Raw genomic sequence first — 11,234 nt, 5'->3', positions numbered from 1 at the left:
TAACTCCTTCTTGTGTTGTTAAATATATAGGGTGATTGTATTAAGCATATCATGAGATAAGATTTCTATCAGGCGAAGTATTCAGTTAATATATTGCTTTAAGCAATATTTCTTTCTTTGAGAGTCTTAATATTACCTTGTTCTGGTTTTATACACAATTCATTTTATTATCCATTTTAATTTTTTATTATATTGTTTTACTTTTCTATTTTTATTTGTACAAAAGTTATGACAAAAAATGAAATTAAAATCTTTATTAATGTCTTATATAATGTTCTTTCTTTATATAATAATATATTTTATTAATTATTAAGTATATTTAAAATATAAGATTCGATTATTAACCCTTGAATATATCCATATAAGAAATAAGGCAGTGTTTTAAATAATCGATTTTTTTATGTTTAAATATTTATGTTTTGAATGATTTTTTTAACCATTTATTTAAATTAGAATGATTTAAATGATTTTTTTTAAGGTGTGAAATTTTATCATGAATATAAAAATATGCCATTTTTATAATAAATATATATAAATTCGATTCTTAACCACCGAGAATATTCGCAATAAGAAATGAATAAGGATAAAATTTTAAAGTATTCTATCTCAGTTATTAATATATTTTTCAAAAAAACATTCATCTATCTAATATGATTTTAAAAATAATTAATAAATATTAGGTTCCCAATATAAAAAAAATTAAAAAATTGTATTAATCTTTATTTTTATCATGAAAATAACGATTTCTTTATAAAAATTCTTAGTATTGAAATACCATTTAAATTTCTTGAGAAATTTTATGCGGTTCATACGAATCTCATAGTATTTAAAAAAGTTACTACTTAAAATTTTATCTTCTGAATTTTTTTCAAAACATAAAATTTAATTTACTCTGGATGAGTACTTTTTTGAGATATCAAGAATATTTTAATCAATTTTTAGCTCAAATTTTATTAACCCATTACTGGTTAACGATGCATATACATCACCTCCTATATATCATTTTTAAACATAGTAGTTTTTATTTTAAAAAATAATAAAAAATGTTTTTATATAGTTTAGACATTGTACCTCAAAACTGAAAAAGAAAAATATGAAAAAAATTTATTTTTATATCCTTAAGAAGCCCTCAAACATGGCGAATTTATGAGGTCTAAAATGCAAAGTCTTCTAGGTGATCTCACGAGCATATTATGAAATTATTTCGATGAAAACTAGTGTATATATTTTTTTTTATAGATTTATCAATATTTATCAATCATTTTTGAAATTTTAAATAATTAAAATTTTAATTGGTAACTATATAAAGTTGACTGGTGCATATATGCACCGTTAACCATCTAGCAGTATAAATTATTTAAAAAAATTCAAACAAATCAAATTTAACATAATGAATTATAATTTTTTATATTATACTTAAAACTATTACCATTACTAAGGAGGGGAAAGAGGAAGGTGACTCCCCTGAAAGTTTTGAAAAATATTTTCATACCCAAAAAAAGGTCTTTTGAAAATATTTTTGAGCCCCCTTGATAATCGAATAATATGTTTCTTTTATAATTTTTTATTTCGACCTAATTATATGAAATTAATTGCAAATATTCGGTTCATAAATATTCGAAAATTAAAATTATTCGTAAAAATTTTAAATTATTTGTACCCTCTTCCTTTGCTGAACATTTTATTTCTTATGCACCTTGTCAATTCAATCAAAATAATAGGTGACTAATTAAAATATCAAGATTCTATAAAATAAATATTTAATTTTTAAATGAATCGTTTCTAAAATGACTTAACAAATGACGGAGTTTTTACCTTCAGATACTGCTGGTGAATTGGAGATTTATAGTTCAATTGATGACGACATTCCAGAACTATCTGCTACAAGAAGCTATTCTGTAATTTCTCGTCATTTAAAATGGAGAAAACAGATACGTTATATTCTACAATCCTTTTCAATGGGGAAAAATAAAATAAAACTTGAAGACAATTTGCATAATAAAAATCCATCAGATATTTTTAATTTTCGGCAAAGACTTATATTCCCTAATTGTAGATCAAAGTAATATTTATGCAAAACAAAGGAATAGGTCTAATAGTATAACCATCCCAGAAATTAAGAGATTTATTGGAATTCTATTATTTACTGGATATCCTTCGTTCCCATAGTAAAAGATGTATTTTCTAATAATAGTGATATTTCCATTCCAATTATCCGGAATACAATGACCCTTAAAATTACTAAATTTGAAATATAATATTCATTTGACAGACAATACTAAAAACATATACATGATAGAATTTATATAGTTAAGCCTTACAAAACCAAATTATCATAAAATATATTTGATAATTTCTATACCTCAAAACTTTTGTCATACTTATAACTATTTTAGAATTGCAACTGTGAGGGGTAATAGAATGGAGGATTGCCAAGTTGAATCTATAAATGCTGTAGTAAAAAAGAAAGAGGATATTATGATTATAGGTTCGAAAAATTAAACGAAATATTTATAGCTCGTTGGAATTATAGTGGTGACTAGGTATTCCAAGAAAATATGTACTAAAATAAAAATTCCTCAACCAAATATGATATAACAAACACATGGGTGGAGTTGATTTGTGTGATAATCCCAAATCTACTATAGAATAAAAAGAGAGAAAAAAGAGCGGTGGCCAATATTAAACCAATTTTATCGATGTAGCTTTGGTAAATTCGTGGAAAATTTGGAAATTCATGAATCGAGAGACAATAAAATCATTTTTACTATTTAGGCGAGAAGTTACTACTTCCATTGAACACCAATAAAAATTGAAAAAGATTTAAGTGCAGGCAAACCAGTTTGCATTATAGAGCGAAAACCCTATTGATTCATCTGGAAATTATTTATCCAAAATTATAGATGGAAAAGACATAGATGCAGATATTGCCATACGCACTCAAAATATATGTGCCAAACATGTCAAATCACACTTCATACTAAATGTTTCAAGGATTTTCATATTATATAAACATTTTCTCGTTTTCATTATAAATTACAGAAAAATTATAGTATTATACATAATTTTTATCTTTTTTAACTTCTTAAGTGGTTTACGGTGCAGATATACACCAGGCTAGATTTTCTATTTAGGATTATTTTTTCTGCTAATTTTTTTAGAATATCATATTTAAGCATTGATCAATATAATTTGAAAAAATTGAGCATTTTTATCCACTAGAAAAATCTTCATCATTAATGGGTTAATATGCTTAATTTTTATTTTAACTTGTTATTAATATAGAAAAATTATGAGCGGTGTTCTTATTATTTTTGACGAAATTTGAACCTAATGGGAACGCGTTCGATATTTGTCAATAAATTTTTAGAATGTTTACAGCACTAATTATTATAAATGATAAAAAATACAATTCCATTTATGATTTTAAATTTTATTTTTTTTGACAAACTATAATTACTACCTTATAATTATTATTAATGAAATCAAATGGTAGACCATGAAGAGATATAGTTTATTCTTATTTAAGTAAGCAATGATGAATTGCCACAGGAGGGGACATGAAACATCATTAGAAGCCATAAGTTTTTGCAAGGGATAATATTCGATAACTAAAATTTTGATCTCCAATTATGTTGACTCTAATTATCATTTGTATTTAAAGGTCATCAATTATCACATTGTACTATAATCCTAAAATGATAATATTAATTATTAGCTGATTTTGAATTTATAGCTATATACATAAGGCATAAACTTAAATGTTTACAAATATCACTGAACTATAATCCTGAAATGTTAATATCACAATTATCAGCTGATTTTGAAATTCACAGCTAAAATACTCAAATGATAATACAAATTATCAACTGATTTTGAATATTTATAGCTATACACAAAAGACATAAACTTTAATATGGTTTCAAAGGTGAAAAAAACGAAAGTTGGCTTAAAAAAAAATGATGCATGGCGTTCTTATTATTTTTGATAGGAAATTTGATCGTGAGCATTCTTTTTTTTAAAGGTAGTTCGATATTTTTCAATGAATTTTTAGAAATGTTTACACAGCACTAATTATTATAAAATAATAAAAATGATTATAATTTTTTTTTTGTTAGAATAATTCTGTTTAAGATTTATTTTATTTGTTTTTTTTGACAAACTCTACTAATTAAATAATTATTATTTAAGAAATCAAATGGTAGACCATGAAGAGATATAGTTTACCCTTATTTAAGTAAGGAATGATGAATTGCAACAAGAGGGGACATGAAACATCATTTGAAGCCATATGTTTTTGCAAGGGATAATATTCGATAATAAAATTTTGATCAATTTTGATCTCTAATTATGTTAAACTCTAAATATCATTTTTATTTAAAGGTCATCAATTATCACATTGTTACTATAATCCTTAAATGATATTATTAATCATTAGCTGATTTTTAATTTAAAGGCATAAACTTAAATGTTTACAAATATCACTGAACTATAATCCTGAAATGATAATATCACAATTATCAGCTGATTTTGAAATTCATAGCTAAAATACTCAAATGATAATATAAATTATCAACTGATTTTGAATAATTTATAGCTATATACAAGAGACATAAACTTTAATCAAAATATGAAAATATTAATATGCTATGATATGGCTTTAAAGGATAAATTTTACGTTACTTATCTATATTTAACAAGTACTTTTAAAATGAAATGTACTTAAATTAAAATTAATATTTTTGTTTCATGGATTATATTAGATATAAGTTTTTTTAATGTGAATTAGTGATCTGCATCGAGCCTAATTTTTAAAATCCGGCCAGCCCAAAAATAATTTTATAAAGTTTAGCCCGGCCCGAACCCGAAATTTTTTTTAAAAAAATTTGCCGGCCCGGCCCGAATTTATTTAAATATAAAAATTAATTTTTATAATTACACAAAATAAACGATATATGTTATGTTGCATCTACTTTCTATAAATAAAATCACATATTTTTATTTTACATAAAAAAATTCAACATAAAATTGATAAATTTAGATATATTTTAAAAAATTTCCAAGGCCCGACCCGGCCCTACTTTTGCAGATCTCTAATGTAAATAATTAATAATATTTAAATGATAATAATTAGAATGGCCCAAAATAGGCCTAGAATTAAACAAAACCAAAAGAGAAATTTGCATACTCAACCCCGAGATTCCCCTAGACTCATTTAAAGATTACAATATTATCGAAATCGAAGATATCCAACTCTTGGGCTCCCCACTACTAAATAATAAAATCTCGGAAAAAACTATCGATAAAACCTTCTTCGAGTTGCAAAACTTGGAAAAGTTTATCAATCATATCCCATCGCACCAACTTTTTTATCTATAAAAAAATGCCTATATTTACCTAAAATCTCACACCTCTTCCACTCATCCTCCTCATTCACCTCCTCAGAATTTTTCACCAAGCATAATATTCGCTTAAAGACCTTAATGGAAAGGATCCTTAATCTTCCATTATCAGACTTTAATTGGCACCTTGCTCAATTACCCGCTGAACTAGGCGGTATCGACCTGATCCCCTTAGAATTACTCTCCCTATCTCTTTTTATCTCTAATTGCCTTTCGCTCAATTCCGCGATCTCATCTTTTATAACCCCCAATGACGATCTCTTAACAGTAGCAATCGAAAAATGGAATCTACTAACCCCAGACGGTCAAACATTCCCAACCGAAATTTCTAATAAATCAATCTTGGAACCCCTTATAAAGAAACTTCAAAATAGTCTAAACCCCTCCGATATCAGCAATATTCAACTTCTTCAATTAAACGATAAATATGGCGGATATGAATGGCTCGAGGTACTTCCAAGCCTAACCCCTGATAATCTCTTAACCAATGACCAACTGAGAGTTACCCTAGGATTTAGACTAGGATGCTCGCTAACACATTCACACACTTGCCACCTTTGCAACCTACCCGTACAACCAAATGCAAGACACGGCCTAAACTGCTTCCGTAGCCAAGGTCGCCACCTCCGGCATAAAGCAATAAATAAAATCATCCATAACGCTCTCAATAAAGCTAAAATTCCTAACATTCTAGAACCAACAAACCTCTCTCTACCAGATGGTGTCAGACCTGACGGTTTAACCTGCATCCCATGGTCCAATGGGAAATCCCTAATTTGGGACGCTACCTGTGTCTCTTCCTTTCCCTCATCAATTAATTCAAATCCTCTTACTAATGGCGAAAATAAAAAAATCAATAAATACTCAATATTAAATAATTTTATTTTTCAACCCATAGTCATCTCAACTAATGGTAATTTTTCCCAATCAACATACTCATTTTTAAAAATTTTAGCACGTAAAATTTTTAACATAACAAACGAAAAACGCGAGTCAATCTTCCCTAAAACAAAAATTACAATTAGAAATTTTTAAACATAATTATACATGGCTCTTTTTAGAGCCATCGATATTTTTTAAAATTTACACTCATTTTTAATATATTATTTATGAATTGTAATTAGAAGATTTATTAGATTAATCAAAAAATAGTCAATATTTTCTAATCATAAAATTGAAAAACTTAGTTAAACTTTAAAGCAGAAAATAATTATAATGAGAAAAACTAAAAATTACGTCGAATTTATTAGTAAGTTTATTCGACAATATTTATTACAAAAGTGGTGCCGTGACCAAATAAAAGGTAAGTCTTATAGAAATTAATAAAAATAATGTTATAACATATTAATTAGTTATTAATCATAGTCAAATATTTTTCCTATTATTAAATTATATAATATTCTTATTTTAAAAAAATTATTGGACGTTTGTCCTACTTATATTGGGATTTTCTTAATTCGATTTACCCAATATTGACAAATTCTGGAGAATGTAAGTTTTGTTAAATTGCAAAATTTATAGGCATAATATTTAGCGCCATCTATCATATATTTAATTTATTTTATATAGCAAAATATTTAAAAGTGGAAATCTAAATATTTTTAAATTGCTTATTAGATAGATATACACAATTTATTTTATTATTCATTTAAATTTTTTATTATATTGTCTTAAATTTATTTTTATTTGTAGGAAAGTTATGACGAAAAATGAAATTATAATCTTTATTTATGTCATATATATTGTTCTTTTTTTATATAATTATATATTTTATTAATTATTAAGTATATTTAAAACATAAGATTCGATTCTTAACCCTTGAGACAATCCATATAAGAAATAAGGCAGTGTTTTAAATAATCGATTTTTTTATGCTTAGATATTTATGATTTGAATGATTTTTTTAACGATTTATTTAAATTAGAATGATTTAAATGATTTTTTTTAAGGTGTGAAATTTTATCAGTTATTTATGAATAAAAAATATGCCATTTTTATAATAAATTTATATAAATTCGATTCTTAACCACCGAGAATATTCGCAATAAGAAATGAATATGGATAAAATTTTAAAGTATTCCATCTCAGTCATTAATTTATTTTTCATGATTTTATAATATTTTTCAAAAAAACATTCATCTATCTAATATGATTTTAAAAATGATTAATAAATATTAGGTTCACATATATAAAAAAAAAATTAAAAAATTGTATTAATCTTTATTTTAATCATGAAAATAACGATTTCATTATCAAAATTCTTAATTGTATTGAAATACCATTTAAATTTCTTAAGAAATTTTATGCGGTTCATACGAATCTCATAGTATTTAAAAAAGTTAATACTTAAAATCCTGAAAATTTTATCTTATGGATTTTTTTCACAACATAAAATTTAATTTACTCTGGATGAGTACTTTTTGAGATAAGAAAAATTATGAGCGGCGTTATTTGTCAATAAATTTTTAGAAATGTTTGCAGCACTAATTATTATAAATGATAAAAAATACAATTCCATTTATGATATTTTTTTTGACAAATTCTAATTACTACCTTATAATTATTATATATGAATTCAAATGGTAGAAACCATGAAGAGATAGTTTACCTTATTTTAGTGAGGAATGATAGTTTGCCACAATAGTGGTATGAAGCATAATTAGAAGTCATATGTTTTAAAAGGGAAAATATTCGTAAAATAAAATTTTGATCTCCAATTATGTTAAACTCTAAATATCATTTATATTTAAAAGTTATCAATTAGCACATTGTACTATAATCCTTAAATGGTAATATTAACTATCAGCTGATTTTGAATTAATAGATTTCACCAAAGGCATAAAAATATAACAGAACTATACAGTGGCCCCTCCCTCGAAAAAATGTTAATGACACCCATAAATTTCAAAAATAATTTTTATTGCATCTATAATATAAATAAAATGCAAAAAATATATACTTTAAAAATATTATTTTTAAATTAATAATTTAGATAAATTAGGGGAAGAGAAAACGAAAGAATTTATAATTTCATCAATATTTAATTGTTTAAATAAATTTTTTCCCTGGTTAAATTATTGAGAAATGGATCTTTCATGATGATTACGAAATCTTGTTTTAATTAATTTAATTTTACTCATGACTCTTTCGACAGTACATGAGGTTGTAGGAATGGTTATTAAATATTTATATTAAATTGTTTAATTAGAGAAAGCAGAAAAATTTAAAGGTAGACGATAAGGTAAAATAAATGAATAGTTTTTCCAATCTGAATCATAAGTCCCTGAATTATAATCATCAGAAGAAGCTAAATAATGTATTGGTAAAAATATTATAATTAAATAAATTTACAATTCTCAGAATCTGACAAATCTTTCTTGAACCTCTAGGTCATGAATAATAATTACATCCCCCATTTTGGCCATCTTATAAATATTTCTAAACTTCAACATTTCTTTGAAAATTTGACTTGTAAATAGTAAAATTCACAGATATCCTTGATATCTTCTTTAATAGTTGACTTTTCTACCATTCCCTTTGGTGTAAAAAATGATGTTTGATTTTAAAATTTCATCAATTCATCATTAAATCTTTCATTAACTGCATAATAATCAAATCAAAGTGCAGCATAAAACACACCTATTTTAAAGCTAAAAAAATTATTATATTTAATAATGAAAGTATATATATACCTCTCCATTTTGGATTGTAATGTTTGAAGTCTAGAACTTTCAAAATCAAAAGGTACTCTCCTTCATAAAATCTTGTGCCTTTGAAAAAATATCCAAAAAATTAAATGTAATTATCAATTAGGATTAAAAAATAATAAAAGACAATAATTTATATTATACTTTTCAAATTAATCAAGCAATCTTTTGTCAATTGAATTTGATTTATTGCAAATCCTATATTCTTCAAAATGGTTTGCAATTTTGTCCAAGCCAAACTTGTTATCAATAATATTTTATCCAAAACACAAAGTGATAATAAAATCAAATTTTTCTACTCTAAAGACTATAGCACTAGCCATAGTAAAAGTGACAAATCTTCAGAATCCTTTAAATTTGTTAAAGCTGCCCTCAAGGCATCATAAAGTAGAAAAAAATTTAAAATAGCTTTATAAGAATAGACGATAGCCAGCTTCTATTTAAACAAATAAGATAATATTACTGGGTGGTATTCTTAATGCATAGAAATTGTTGCGATTTTGTCAGTGCATTACTCTGATATGCTTTGAGCACCTCATATCTTTTAACACCATTAAAATATATATAATCTTGTCTAATATTCCTAAAACATTTCGTAATTTATTTATTGATGACATAATTGAACAATGATTAAATTTAATCGATGACAATAGCACCAAATAAAAGCTGCCTTTGGCACCTCCGCTCTAATCAAAGCGGGCACTCCATTGATTCTTCCACTCAAGTTTGAGACACCATCATAGCTTTGCCCAACTAGGACTACAAGAGGTAAATTCATGGAGCCAAGTTTGTATATTATGTTCTTTTTAATATCGAGACCATTTGTATTTCCCATATAATGTATGTCTATCAGTCTTTCAGTGAGCTTAGGCGTCTCACTATTTTCATATCATATTATACACTGGGGAGACATCCCACAATTAAGTGGGCACTCCACCACCCCATAGAGGGCGTCTCCAGTGCAGTGAATTTGCATTCACTGTTTGGCAGAAAATTTACCCTACTGTCTGGGTCCTGTTTAATTTGAGTGGGATGACAGGTACCACTCGTGGATAAGCCAGGATCCACAAAGTTGACAGTAATTTACCCTACTGTCAGGGTCCCGTTTAATTTGAGTGGGTTGACGGGTACCACTCGTGGATAAGCAGGATCCACATTGTAAATAATGTTTATTTATTATAAAAGATAAGATAGGAATATGTATTAGAAAAAAGGGGAGGGTGCGGGGTGATTAAGGAGTAAGAGGAAGAAGAATTAGTTTTTGTAATTTATTTATTTTTTTTTTGTTTTCTCTTTTTTGTTTTGTTATTTTTTTTTATATATTATTGGTAATAAGAGATTCTTGTGTTAAAATAATGTTAATATCATATTGATCAAGGAGTTTCCTAAGTATAGTTGTTTTTGAAAGTAGGCCAGGAATGTTGTAGGAGTAGATTGTTAGATTTTTGAAAATTGACATAATATAAATTTTAAAGTAAATTGTAGGATAAATTTGAATTTTGAAATAGAAAAAAATGGGGAAAAAATAAGCAGACGATACTTGGAAAATTGAAAAAGCAAAAAGCAGACAAGAGAAATGATGAATAAGAAAATATCCATGAAATTGAGTTTTAAGAGAGGATTAAAGTTAAATTTTGTTTAAGAAAGAAGTTGTAATAATATTAAATGTTGATTTATATTATTTTGTTTAAATTAAGTTAATAAGTTTAATATATATAAAAAAATAAATTGTTAAAGGAAATAAATAATTGAAATAAAAGATATATAAATGATTTATAATGGTACTTGCTAAACTTTATAGTAGCTTAGGTAAAGAATTGGAGAAGATAAGAAAGAATTAAGTTATGATGAATTGATTGAGATAAATTAGTAAATAAAGAAGAGAATTTATTTCTTTGAATCTAGAAAAAATAAAAAAATTAATGAATAAAAGTAATAACTAGACAGAGATATATTATGGGTTATGTATAATCCTCAGCAATTGAAAAAAAGAGTCTCATTACTCTCCCAAACATCTTTCATACATTTGAAAGAATTTACTAGTTTTGATTCAGAAGAGTAGAAATCAGGCTTTTCATGTCATAAAAAATGTATGTAGTCGCAAATTAAATATTTAAGGAATATA

At 25.5% G+C, this 11,234-nt stretch overlaps 1 long non-coding RNA gene across 1 annotated transcript; it reads right to left on the bottom strand.

Annotated features, from left to right (window-relative positions):
- Nucleotides 1-8,410: 8,410 nt before the first annotated feature.
- On the bottom strand, nt 8,411-10,796 carry LOC135926068 (uncharacterized). The gene is made up of 4 exons (XR_010571778.1): nt 9,254-10,796; nt 9,095-9,172; nt 8,754-9,052; nt 8,411-8,709 (listed from the first exon to the last, which is right to left on the bottom strand). It is a non-coding gene; the product is annotated as an uncharacterized LOC135926068 (long non-coding RNA).
- Nucleotides 10,797-11,234: the final 438 nt, after the last annotated feature.

Source organism: Gordionus sp. m RMFG-2023, chromosome 3 (genome assembly GCF_954871325.1).
Source record: "Gordionus sp. m RMFG-2023 chromosome 3, tfGorSpeb1-WG-v2, whole genome shotgun sequence".
NCBI classification, from domain to species: Eukaryota; Metazoa; Nematomorpha; class Gordioida; order Chordodea; family Parachordodidae; genus Gordionus; species Gordionus sp. m RMFG-2023.
Note: the sequence above shows the minus strand (reverse complement) of the source record. Positions and strands in the feature narration are given on the sequence as shown.